This window comes from Stegodyphus dumicola, chromosome 1 (assembly GCF_044657685.1).
Source record: "Stegodyphus dumicola isolate Sdum_Otavi_A_Nest chromosome 1, ASM4465768v1".
Classification (NCBI taxonomy): domain Eukaryota; kingdom Metazoa; phylum Arthropoda; class Arachnida; order Araneae; family Eresidae; genus Stegodyphus; species Stegodyphus dumicola.
This window is the reverse complement of record NC_140768.1, coordinates 57,311,460-57,325,368: the sequence shown is the minus strand read 5'-3', so window position 1 is coordinate 57,325,368 and position 13,909 is coordinate 57,311,460. Positions and strand designations below refer to the sequence as shown.

The 13,909-nt window shown below is 35.9% G+C and overlaps 1 protein-coding gene, 1 long non-coding RNA gene and 1 other non-coding gene across 3 annotated transcripts in view; 2 read left to right on the top strand and 1 right to left on the bottom strand.

Moving 5' to 3' along the window:
* Positions 1-13,909, top strand: part of LOC118205239 (mitochondrial disaggregase-like) — a 114,938-nt gene that overhangs the window by 84,520 nt on the left and 16,509 nt on the right. The window lies entirely within an intron of this gene.
* Positions 1-13,909, bottom strand: part of LOC146999094 (uncharacterized) — a 45,465-nt gene that overhangs the window by 20,903 nt on the left and 10,653 nt on the right. The window lies entirely within an intron of this gene.
* Positions 6,539-6,645, top strand: LOC146999095 (U6 spliceosomal RNA). Its single transcript, XR_015038829.1, has one exon. It is a non-coding gene; the product is annotated as a U6 spliceosomal RNA (small nuclear RNA).

Genomic DNA, 13,909 nt, shown 5'->3' with positions numbered 1-13,909 from the left:
TGACTTCAGTCTACATTTGTTGAGTTTCCTATCAGTGATCATTGCAGTCACTGATATTCTGGTGACATGTCATATCGTTAATAAGGATACATCAGGGGCTGTAAGCACTGATTGGAATATCACTTTGTTTCCTGTTCTCTCATCACTCTCAGTCAACTGTTACCTTCTTGATGCTCTGTACGGCCATGGTTCACCCATTCCTGCCAATATTATTGAATGGTACCATTGCTGCAAACTACAAGGTAACCAAAATTTTCTTGCCATTTCTGATATGACATGGGAAAAATAGTCCACCAAACCTGCGATGAAATAGTTAGGATGGAAGTCTGGACATTGTCCAAGAGTATAAAAGTGTGTCGCATCAGTACTGCAAACATAACTTGCACAGCGACTGATTGAAATGGATGTGTCAAAGGTAGTCAGAGTTGTTTGATATATGATTTTAAAGTGGGCCTGTCAGCAGCAGGATCAAGAAGCCGAATTCGCCAGGCCTTTGGGGATGATGCCGTTAATGAACGAACCACTAGGCAATGGTTCCAGAAGTTCAGGTCAGGGGATATGTCTCTTGGTGATGCACCAGTCAGTGGTCGGCCACAAGCACTGGACAATGAGGCCCTGAGAGCAACCATAGATAGTGACAGTAGCCAAACATGTGGTAAGCTTGCTGCACACTTCCAGGTATCTGATGAAATGAACAGACTCCATTTGCACCGCATAGGAAGGGCATACAAGCTGAGCAAGTGGGCAGCCCACTCACTGTCTGGTGCAAACAAGCAACAGCGTGTCGCTGCCTGTTTGTCATTGCTTACTCAACACTGCAATACGTCCATATTTAATCAAGTACTCACCAGCGATGAAAAGTGGGTCCATTATGACATACCCATGCATTTCAGACATTTATTGTCACCATAGGACCCTCTGCCTCAAACTGCGAGACCTTCTTTCCACCCATACAAGATCATACTGTGTATCTGGTTGACTAGTCACTAAGTGGTGCACTATGAGCTACTTCCAGTGATCCAAACTAACATGGCAGACCTGTACTCACAGCAGTTGGAATGTGTGTATCAGGCACTGATGCATAAAGAGCCAGCATTGGTCAATCGTAAGGGTGTACTCCTCCTCCATGACAATGCAAGGTCGCATGTGGCTTGAGAGGCCAGGAACACCATCCAGCGACTGGGCTGGAGACACTACCCTATCCACGATACTCCCCAGACCTTGCACCAACAGACTACCACCTCTTCCATTCCCTAGACCAGCGGTCACCAACTGGTGGTCCATAAAAACCTTTTGATGGTCTGCAGAAAAATCGAAACATTATTTATATTTTTATGAAGATTCAGTTTAAAAAAATATGAGTAACAAAATTTATTATGGAATATGGATTATACATTTTTTAAATTTTAGCTACTACTTTAAATGAAATTCCTTCTGAATTTAGCTACTTTTGCAAGTGTATCTAGTGACATGTACTTTTCATGTAATTTTTCAATGCTAACGAAATACGTGTATCAGTGAGATGTTAATAGTGTTTTAATTGTTACTCATATTCAGGGTTGTAACCTGAATTTCCATAAAGGCATGCTGCTGAACCCAAAATGTTTCAAAAATTATATTAACAAAGGAAAATTAGACTTATATGTATTGGAAAGTTGAATATTGTTTTTGCATATTAATATTTTGTTTTTAAGATCTGATTTAAGAGGTTTTTTTTAATTCATGTTAGTGGTTCGCCAAATATGAAATTATATATGTAGTGATCCGTGAAGTTCTATGGGTTGACGACCGCGGCATCATCAAACACCGTTGTAACATCCTAGACAACCTTGGGAAATCCTTCAACAACCGGCCAGACCTCAAAGGCCCTCATGAACTTCTTTGTGTCCAAGACTCCTGAGTTTTACTGTGATGGTTTTGCGAAGCTACCCACTTGTTGGCAAAAGGCATTCGATGCCAGTGGTGATTACTTTGAAGATTAGTGGTAATTATTATTTGTTTTATGCCCTTTTTCTTTCTGATCGTCCAAAATGACAAGAACATTTTTGGTTACCTTGTAAATGTCTAGAAGTCTTGCAATTTGACCACCTTGCTTTATTTAGTTCAATTGTATGCTCCTTCTCAAATGGTGGCATCTACTTGCACTGTGCGTGAACCCATCTGCAAGGTACTGGTACAGTCTACATGGGTCGACAGAATGGCCATTCACATGGAAGTTATGCATTAGCATTGGAATGCCCTCTCTTTTATATACCATCTGGATGCTACTAATAGGGCCAGTGCTAAGTATTTTGCCACCTGATGCAAACTTTGTGTCATCTAAAATCTGCTGCTTGATTCTTCCCTAAATTCTAAAAGTTCTGCCACCTGGTGCTGCTCCGTTGGTTGCACCACCTCAGATACCGACCATGTGTGCTAGAGCTCCAGCAAGTCAGTCATTGGCCGCAAGAAGTTAATCTTTACCATATTTTGTCACAAGATATGACCATATGTATTTCATTCCCTTCAAATAGTTCATTCTTAGTGTATTGCATTTTATGATATAGAATATATTATGCTTGCTTGTGCATCTGTTATATAGTTTTACTTTTGATTGAGCTAGTACAATTAATTTATACTTTCATATCTTCAAAATCATACTTCTAGTATCCTTTTTATGTACATGGATGTGTATCAATGTCCTTGTGACATACATTGCTAAACATTCAGAATGCAACACTATTAAGAACAAGCACTACCAAAGGCCAAATAATGTAAGCCACAAGAGGAGGTGTATTAAAATGACAACCTGTCTGACTATAGAACATAAAGAAAATGGTATTTTGTATAGCTGTCATGGTGGGTAATAACTGCTGAGATGAGGCTCAACTTTGAATAAAAGAAGCTTTGAATGTATTCTTGGGTTATGTCTATCCATCCAATGTGTGATATACAAATTCTGGTATAGCCACTCATTTGCCAGTTTTCAACCAGATGTATTTAATGGGTGATACATTTTAGAAGAATAAACAGGCCAAGGTTACCTAGTGGGCAACGGAGAATTATCGAATGTTATCCGCTATGTGGGGTTGCACATTGTTGTGTTGATACTTAGCTCGAACAGAAAAATATAAACAAAATACTGTTAAATATAAATGAAAATTCATGGCTTGAAAGAAAAGGGGTCAACAGATTCTAAGATGTTGCAACTGGTATTGAGGATACCGAATGTATATTAGGTGGGTGCAGCAATAAAATCCATTGACACACCAAACCATGACTGTAAGTGATGGACCTTTATAGTGAGTGATGCATAATGATGTCTGTCATTGCTCTGCTGCCAGACGTATGCATCCATTGTAGTGTTGTAAGTGGAATGTATCTTCATCTGAAAAGACAGTGTGCCATTTGTTTGACTACATCTCGCATTTAGAGCACTATTGCAGCCACATATGCCTGTTGTATAGAGTCTGTCAGCAATGGACACCTTGCAAAGATATTCTCTTCTGAAGACAACATCAAATGGTACATGTTGACACAAATTGCTATACAATCATAATTCTTATATTAAAATTTTGATGTTACTATGTATGCTGTCACTGCTGTGTACACAACATGCCCATACAGTCTTTTATTGGTATGATGAAACTGATTCAATCATTCCTGTAGGCTGCTTCATCCGTGTTTCATTCACTGCCTGTTCTGTACCTCTTACACTTGCATCACTGTAGCATGATTTTATATAACACTAGCGTCAGTTTGACAGGAGGATAATCTCCAGTTTTTATAAGCCACAACTGTGTATTTCTCAAATGCATAAAGTTGTTTGAATGATTGTCTCAACCCCCACTTTTTTTAAGATGAGGTGCACTGAAACTTCCCATGTAAATGAATAGTAGAAAAACACATGATTTCATTACTTGAAATAGTCTCTGGTTTTCTCCCTTTTTTTCCTTTTAATAATAATTTTAGATGGCATAACGAGAACACATAACTTACATGTGGCAATTGCCTTATCGAATTTTAAGTATGGTCTAAGTTTCAAGCGTATTGTATGCTTTCCTCATTGTGTTCTTTTTAGATGGATATCACTATAGTTGCGCCATTATCATTATTTCATGTACCTGGCCATGCTAAGACCAAGCAAAAGTCAAATGCTTATTTGTGATAAAAGGTAGATTTTGTTGCATATACAAAGAACTGTCAAAGCATTGAAAGCTAATTTGAAAATTTTATGGAAAGTAATTTAGGTGGCTTTTCAGGAGAAACTATATTTTCTTCTTCAATTAAGATTTTAAACAGAATTTTCACATCTTCTTTTTCAAAGTAGTGTGAATTGGAGTTCCGAGTTGTTAAATCATTCATTACCAAATGTTTTTAAAATTCAGTTTGTCTTCTAAGATATAAATCATTACAACACATGAACTGAAAAATAAAATTCAGTAATGAATTTTTTTTTTATTACTGCCTACTGTGTAACTACATTTTTTGATGACATACAAAATGTGAATACTTCAGAATTCAGATAATATTGAAATATGTATGCATATTTCATATTTTGAGACTTCCAATTTTGTGTGCATGTATACATATATCACTACAAAAGTGTAGAGGCAAGTAAATATTTATATTTGATCATGAATTTTGGATATTGGTTAATATCGAATGGTAAACTGTATTGTATCTGAATTTCACCAGTGTTCACCATAAAAATCTGAAATGAGTCTTGAAATATTTAAACTTCAGACTTAATTGACATGATGATGAAAATAAAATAAAGTCCTATTTTGACCCAAATATTGTTTAATCGGATTGGTAAAGTAAACTTGAATGAATTGGCAGGTAAACAGTTGTTTGTGGTACCTTGCAGCTTAGTGGCAGTAGACAGATATATCAGTACCCTTAATGGACTTTACACATTGCCATAACTCAAGGCCTTCCTTCTGGGGAATGCTTTTAGTTGTTTGGTGTTATGTGATTATCAGTGTTTGCAGTTGCACTTGCTTACACAAAGTTGCACTTACCTACGTAGAGTTAAACTAGGAATTAGGCTTAATGTGTTTAACCATTCTCATCTGAGACCTCAAGTGTACCTAATTTAAATTTTTCTCTTCTCATTTTCTATTTATTCAAAAGTAACTGCATATTTCATAATTACATATAAATGTACTGTAAGAATGGTATGTTATAATAAAACCTTTGCCTTTGGTGATTATGTTAACTAAAATTTATTTTTTACTAGAAGATTTCTTTTAAAGTGAATAAACTACAAAAATGGAAGCATTAAAGATTATAATAAATTATAAAATTAATCTTGCAGCATACTGTAAGTGAATTTTTGTCATTTTAGAAAGAACGGTGTTTTTTGTTTTCTGAAATGCAGAAAGGAAATTGTTAAGTACTGCTTATCTTAGCCCTGCACCGTAAAAATTTAACATTTAATTGTAGACAACATAGTATTTAGGTTATGTGGTTTAAAAAAATTGAAATTGGAATTTTAAACTTTCTTACTTTTCAAATCTATGCAAAAGTAACAATATTGTTAAAAATTATGTGCTCAAAAATAGCACTTTTCTGGTTGTTTTTTTTCCCCTTGGAAATAAATTTTATTAACAGGATTCTGTTATATTTGTCTAATTGCTTGTCGATTTGCGTTCATATTAATATACTAGCAGTCTTCTCATAGAATACAGAAATGTTTTAGTTAAATTTTCACACATATGAGAGAGTAAATATTCTGTATTCTAGTTTAGTGATGCATATGATTTGTAAATGCGGGAAGGTATTTCACTTTGCTAAAAACATTTCTCTTGGACTTTTCTAAGAATCTGCATGTTTCACTCCAACGAGAGAAGTTTGTAAGATCACATAATAATAAGTGTGAAATTGCAGTCCTGAACACCAAACTATATTTTTTTCTTTCAATTTACTTGAAATTAGTAATTAAGTTAAAACTTAATTATTAATTTGTATATTGATATGCATATGCATTTATAGGTAAGTTAACTTCATGTTCATTAAAATAAAATAAAGTGAAATGTATTTTATCTACATATTGTACCATATTATTTATATATTTTACTTAACCCTTTGTTGCTCAGTGTTCCACTACATGGAACACCCAAATTGAATCGCTTCTGAAACTGTTAAATTCAACCATAAATGGATAAAAATGCCTTTATAATATACTCCAAACTTCTCTTTTTAAATAGTAGATGGCAGCATATCACAAGGAGACCCAGAATATTCATTTATGATGTGTTATTAAAATCCACTTATTTTCTAGTAACTTTCTATATTTTTTGTGATGCAAAAAAATTTGTTTGAAAAAAAAATCCATATAATTTAGATGGTTGTACTCTGTATTATTTGTTATACATTTTTTTTACATTTTTCATACAAAAAGCATGCGCAGAATCATTGAATAAAACAGGGTGTTCCAGTAGTGGGAACACTGCGCCTTTAGCGATCTCGTGCTATTACGCATCAGAACATCTGTTTTAGGAGAAAACATGTGTTGTATATGTTTTCTATTTACGTTGTATTGGAGGAATGAATTGTACTTGCTTCGGCAGTACATATACTAAAATTGGAACGATACAGAGAAGATTAGCATGGCCCCTGCGCAAGGATGACACGCAAAATCGTGAAGCGTTCCACATTTTTAAACAGGACAGAGAAATTCCCTCTCAAGTCTTCCAGAGTACTTTAAAAGTGAACTTTGCATCTCTATCGGTCATCTACTTCAATTTTAGTGCTTTTGGTGAAATTTTGATTTTAGTAACAGCTTGTACAGACTCTATATTGTGTGATAAGATTAGTGTTTCATTGTTTTCGCACTCTTTTCTTAACAAGAATTGAGAATTTTCTCTCTTGGAGATAGTCTAAACTACGGAAGAAGTACTGCTACCAAGGTAGGACTTTTTACTCTTTCGTCCCCACTTCTCATTCTCCTTGCTACTGTAATTGATTAATTATACCACAGGCATTGCATAGTTTAATAACAAACAGAGTTAATTGCTTAGTGTTTAAAGAGATGAATTAAGGTGCCTAATATTCCTTATTTTCTTAAGTGCTGAATAACGCAGTTGACTTAATATATATTCGGCCTAACATTTTTCATTTCATTTTACCAATGTTTTTAATAAGTTACATTCTTATATTAGTTACTTTTTTCATTTATTGCACTGAATAGAATCTATTTGTTCTTAACATTCTATTATTATGTTTGTACTTGTTTTTTGTTATATATTTTATATTTAACTCATCTAATCTGATTAGTAATTAATACTGGTATTATTCATCCTAAAAAAACAAAACAAAAACAAAACAAAAAAAAATTGGCTCTCTATGTATAGAAAGCATTTCCATTCAATTATCTCTGTACTACGACATTTCTCAGGAGTGTGTGCAACTTATCACAGTATAACTGTTCACAATTTATAATAGTAATTCCCTCATAGTCAGCTTCCAGCATGGCTCAAACTACACGTCCTTCGAGCCCAGTGTCCATCAACTCGGAAAGTATGCTTTTACCACCGGAAAAAGCAGCAACAGTACGCCAAGAAACGCATATAAGAGCCGTAAATCTTTATCATGCATGTCTAGATCTAGCCAGTACTAGACGAGGCGGAAAACGCATCATCCTACCAGGAATGTTCACAAAGCTTAAAAAGATGCTCGATGAGCTCAGAGATATTGCTACAAGTAATGGGATCAGTAACGTAAGCGACGTTTCGTTTCCGATAGGTGTTCCGCATCCCTCCCACGCCGTCACATGTCAGTGCGATGATTCCACCACAGACTTAATTAATACAGAAACAATGACGTCATTATTAGAGGATAATAATGTTCCTAAAATTTCATATGCTAATGCTGTAGCAAAGGTACCAAGAAAAAATAACCCAACTATTTTGCTATACCCAAAGCAAGAGCTAAAATGCCATATTACAGAGAAACTAAATCAGATCCTCCCCCTCAAAGAAATAAATGCCAATATTGATTATATAGCAAATATTAAGAATGGAGGCATCGCGATCAGCAGCACTTCAAAGGAAGAACTCAACAAGATTACTAACGCCTTAAACCTTTCCGAAGAAGCAAATAACTTAATAGAAATAAAAACACCAAGGGTTAAAAAACCGAAAATCTCAATCAATAATATCCCGAATACGTTACCACCAAAATTAGTTCTCGAAGAACTAGTTGACCAACTAAGGATTGATAAAGAGGAGATTTCACCTCTCTTTTACACAAAAGGCAAAAACCCCAACACCATTAAGTGGGTTCTCGAATGCTCCCATCGTACTCTATCAAAATGTATTGAACGTAGGAAAATTATAATTAATTGGAGCATTCTCCCAATCGCAGAATTCTACGGAGTGAGGAGATGCTACAGATGCCAAGATTTCTCACATTCTGGTAGCGCATGCAAATTTAGGACTTATTGCGCTTTCTGTGGCGGACCTCACTCCATAAGGAATTGCAAAAAAGACGTACCGGTTTGTATCAACTGTAAACTGTTCAACTGCACATATGGAACCTACATCAATACTTCACATGCTGCATTCTCCCCCAAATGCCCATTATATCAGAGGGAAATCTCAAAAGTTAAAGCTGCTGCAGTTTACACATCAAAGCAAGAAGAATAGTTAGCTTACTACCTAGTTTCTTTTAAGTTAATTTAAACTTCCCTTTCTGTACATGAATCCATCAAGTACTACCGCCGCCCCTTCAGTTCCCCAATCTCAACTGTTTACGACAATTTTACACAATAATTCGCCTCCACAGGACAAGCTTAGAATCCTTCAAATAAACTTAGGCAGAGGAATAAAGGCGTCAGAACAACTTAGTGAAGTAATTGAAAATAACAATCATGATGTAATTTGCATTACTGAGCCGTATTGCGTAAAAGGTGAAGTTAGATGCCTTCCCCTTCACTGGCAAATATTTCAATCTACCGAAAAGGATCCTCTAGTTAACCCACGTGCCAGTATTATAGTCACCAATACCAAATGGTCCCCTACAATTATATTAAGCCATAGAGATGTGATGACGATAAGTATTAACTGTAAATCAGAACAGCTATTAATTACTTCCATTTACTGCTCACCACGAGAGGATATGGGGCCGAATCTCCACACATTAGAAAATATCTTTAGTAATCTCAGAAGATCACAGCATGTGATTACAGGTGACTTCAATGCTCACCATCAAATGTGGCATTACAATAATACAGATAATAGAGGACATACACTAGCTGACTTTATTGCTACACACAATCTGTATATACATAACCTCTCTTCAGACACTCCTACATTTGAAACAACAAATGGTAAAGGATGGCCGGACTTGACACTGTCAACATTGAGTATCTCCAATAAAATACAAGAATGGAAAGTTCTTGATGATCCAAGCCACTCAGATCATAACTACATCTCATTTGAATTATCAGAAGAAATCCCCGACCTCAAATTAAGAAGATTTTCAATCTCAAAGCAAAAAGCAAGGCAATTTGGAAGAAAAATCTCCACATGTCTTCAGTATGCGGAGAAACTTATAGATAAATGCACATCACCCGATGCAGTCCATGATTTAATGGAAACAATTCAGGAGACAGCGACCAACACATTTAAACTCCGTAACAACAACAAGATTACGAAGACTAACTGGTGGACAAAGGAATTAAGACGTGAAAAGCAACATACAAGGGCCCTTCGTAGAAAAATGAAAAGTGCTCCGGAAGGGTTGAAAATGGAAATATGGATAAAATACAAGCAACAATTAGCAAATTACAAAAAGAAAATAACTGAAGCAAAATTACGCAGCTGGAAGAATTACTGCTGTAGTAATAAAGATACATACGGCCAGCTGTATAAAATGGCTACAAGTAAAGTTTTTAGTCCCGCACATATCGGTCTTTCGAGAGATCAACTCTCACGTAACAGCCAGCTTGGTAATGTCACTGAAAAGATTCTCAACAATATTCTAGATGTTGTTTTCCTAAAAGATAATGCAGAAGATGATGGCCACTCACATTCCGACATTAGATACAATAATACCGCTCCAAATACTCCAGACGATGTGGAATTCCACTCACAAGAAATTTCAAAAATTATTAAGTATCTTCCGAATAATAAAGCTCCGGGACCTGACGGATTAGACAACAGGATTATTAAGATAATTCACCACGCAATGCCTTCTCTGTTCCACAAACTACTAAACCTCTGCCTCAAATTTTATGTCTTCCCGAATTGTCTCAAACAGGGACAAACAATACTATTCAAGAAAAATAATAAAGATCCTACGGATCCAGAAGCCTTCAGACCAATCAACCTCTTACCTGCAATAGGTAAACTTCTGGAACGTGCAATCGCGGGCAGATTACGCCACCACTTAGAGAAAAACGAAACCATAAGCCCCAACCAATACGGCTTCAGACCTCTCAAATGTACATCACATGCGATAGTAGAACTTCAAGAGCAGATCCGTAGGAATAAATCTTCAGCTCTCCATACAGCAGTACTCTGCATGGATCTCAAAAATGCGTTTGATTCCGTGTGGTGGCCTGGTATCCCTGAAGCCTTGCGCAACATTAAATGCCCTCGGAACATATTCAAGCTAATGAATAGTTTCCTAACAAACAGAGCAACGATAATCATCAGCAACAACTGTATAGTAGAAAGAAGAATAACGAGGGGCTGTCCACAGGCCTCTTGTCTAAGTGCAGACCTGTGGAACATCACCTTCAATTATATCACCTCCTACAAGTGGCCGGACCATACAAAGCTCATCGCCTTTGCCGACGATGTGGCCTTTGTAACAAATGGGCATTCAAGAGACATACTAGAAAAGAATAGTAACGAGACTCTCTCCATATTCCATTCCCTCTGCGTCAATCAAAAACTAATAATTTCAGAGCCCAAATCACATATTATTTTATTTCCAAAACCGGGCAAATCGCTACAAAGGCTATCTTGCATTAAAATCAATAATAGAAGAATCAAGATCTCAAAAGAAATCAAATTCCTCGGATTGAAAATTGACCAAAAGTTTTCTTGGATCCCACACCTCATGGAAATTCGGAAGAAGACCCAAACTATTTCTAGAGCCCTCGCAAGGATGCAAGGCACAACGTGGGGCCTCAAGTCGAGGATGCAAAACATTCTCTATAATACCGTGATCGAAAAAATAATCCTCTACGGGGCATCAGCATGGACTCACCCTATGACAGTGAAAAAGAAAAGACTCCTAGCTTCGATCCAACGCCCCTTCCTCTTACAAATAGCAAAAGCATACAGAACTACCTCAACGGCAGCTCTCTGTGTATTAACAGGAATCCCACCCCTCCACCTGAAAGCAAAAGAAGATGCAGACTTAGCCATGTTATTCCACCTCAAGAAAAACATAGAGGTAGAATATCAAAACCTGTGCCCCCTTGATTTTGAACAGCCACGAAATCCTTACCTAAGACACCCTGCAGTACATGCAAAACTCAGAATATCTACAAAAGAAGACACCCTCAGTGTACCTTCATTTCCAGTCGTGTACACAGATGGGTCAAAGTTAAACGAAGAAGTAGGATGCGCGTTCTTTGCACTCCTCTCAGAACAAGATACAACAGAATGGAAAGGACACCTAAGGAACAACAACAGCGTTTTCCAAGCTGAGCTTTCAGCCATAAAACACGCTATTCTATGGTCTCATCAAAAGCATCTAACATATGTTACCATCTACAGTGATAGCCAAGCGGCAATTAAAGCTGTCAATGATGCAAGAAACAAATCATCAATAGTGCAAGATATCTACGATTTATTATCACAGCGCAAGAGAACATCTATAAAAATAAAGTGGGTAAAAGCGCATGCTGGACAAGCCCAAAATGAAAGGGCAGATGCGCTTGCTAAAAATGCAGCTCAAGACCCATCTCTACCTCCAATCAATGTCCCATTCCCTAAATCGTATGTGAAGCATATGTTGAAAAAAATTACATTAAAAAAATGGCAAACTGAATGGGAAAATGCAGAAGTAGGTAGAAGGCTTTTCAACTTCTACAAGAAACCCACATATGATCCAATCTCTTATAACTTCTTCATCAACATATTCTTATCTGGACATGGTCCTTTCCCCACGTACTACTTTGCACGAAATTTGAGTGAATCAGACAAGTGCGTATGTGGGGAAAAGGGAGACCCAGAGCACTATATTTTCAAGTTCCAGCTTACAAAAGAGCTACACTGCAAAGGAAGGTCACAAATTACGCCTGAGTACATTAAATGCATGCTAACGATACCTCATTTACAACAAAAGGTTTCCTTGATTATGAAGAAACTTTTTGCATATAAAAGAGAAGACATATGTCAAGATGCTATCGCATCTGTATAAATACCTCTTATTCTACAACTTGCAAAAATAATGCAAGATTTCAGAAATATTGCAAGTGTCTGAAACAGGCTAAATATGGTATAAATAGTTTTTATAAAATAGTTACATTAAGAATTTGGACTGTATTAGTGTAATAATTAAATCATTAATTAAAATATAATGTAAATAATATACGACTCTATTAGATATATTAGTGTAAATGTAAGTATTATGTGATTTTCTAATGTATATTTTCTGTATTTATGATACATTAATTTACAAAAATAATAATGTAAGACTTCAGTGCTGATGCATTTGTGTGTAACAAGTTAAAAAAATGAAAGGAAATGTATTAATAAGAGAATTCGCCTTAGTAATTCAACTAAGTATGATAAAATGCACACACACACACACAAAAAAAAAAAAAAAAAAATCTTCAATTAGCTCCTTAAAATGATGTTTATTTTAATTCGATGTAACTAGATATACTAATGTAAATATATTGTTTGCATGAAGTACAATGTACAATGAAAGTTTGTATGTATGTTCGAAGTAATTATGATATTTCAATCTGCCATAATCCAACTTTTGTTGATAGGTTAATTTCTTTGCAATAATTGTATACTATGTCTTTGTAATTGTATATTCAATACGTAAGTCTAATATTAATGTAAAATTACTATGTAAATGTCTTGGTAGGCTAGCATCCAATGCGGGCCAACTAAAAGCCCACCGGGGTACAGTAGTGCGGCGGAGCAACACCTGTAAAAGTCACTGACGAAGTTCTGGTGCTCCGTCCACTTTTCCCTGTCCCTGGAGGAATGAATTTAAACAAAGCAGTCTTGAGGGATGAGGTGTGGTTTGTGCTATAAAAGGCCTAATATGAGCATCTTGAAATTTTTGTGAGTAGTTTTCAGGCGGGAATTTTATCAGTAGCTTGAGTCATCTTTACTTAGGGGAGCTGCACGAATTATTTTGCTGTAGCTTTTTAGTCTCATTCCTGTTTATTTACAATAATTGTGTAGCTATTTTTTGTGTATGTATATCTTATAGCTTATTTTTCTTTATTGTTCATATTAATTGCAGTTAATTTTTTATTATTAATTTTCCATAAATGGCAGGAAAACTCTTTCCGAAGTGGGAAAAGTTTCTTTTTCTCTTTTTTCTTTCTTTTTACTTGGAATTCTAAACATATTGTTGCACGGAGCAGAAGCCGCACAAAACAAGTTTTTTGTTCAAAACCTGCAAAGTTGGTTTGTGCTTCTACCAAAAACATGCTTTGAAAATTTCACGAAGCTATGAAATCGAAAATTGTGTAAATATTTTTGTATATAGGACTTGTGTATATACATATATTTATCTCATTTATCCATATATATTCAAGAAAGTTGTATATATCCAGAAAACCATGTATACACTATAATACAGTGTTTTTTCATTATTATACAAAGCTTTTAATTTCCGTGCTTCACTGCAATGTTCGCTTAGTCGCACTTTTAAGAGCTCAGTGTTCCACCTCGTGGAACCTCGCAGTGTTCTACCTCGTCGAACACCCACAGAATTGAAA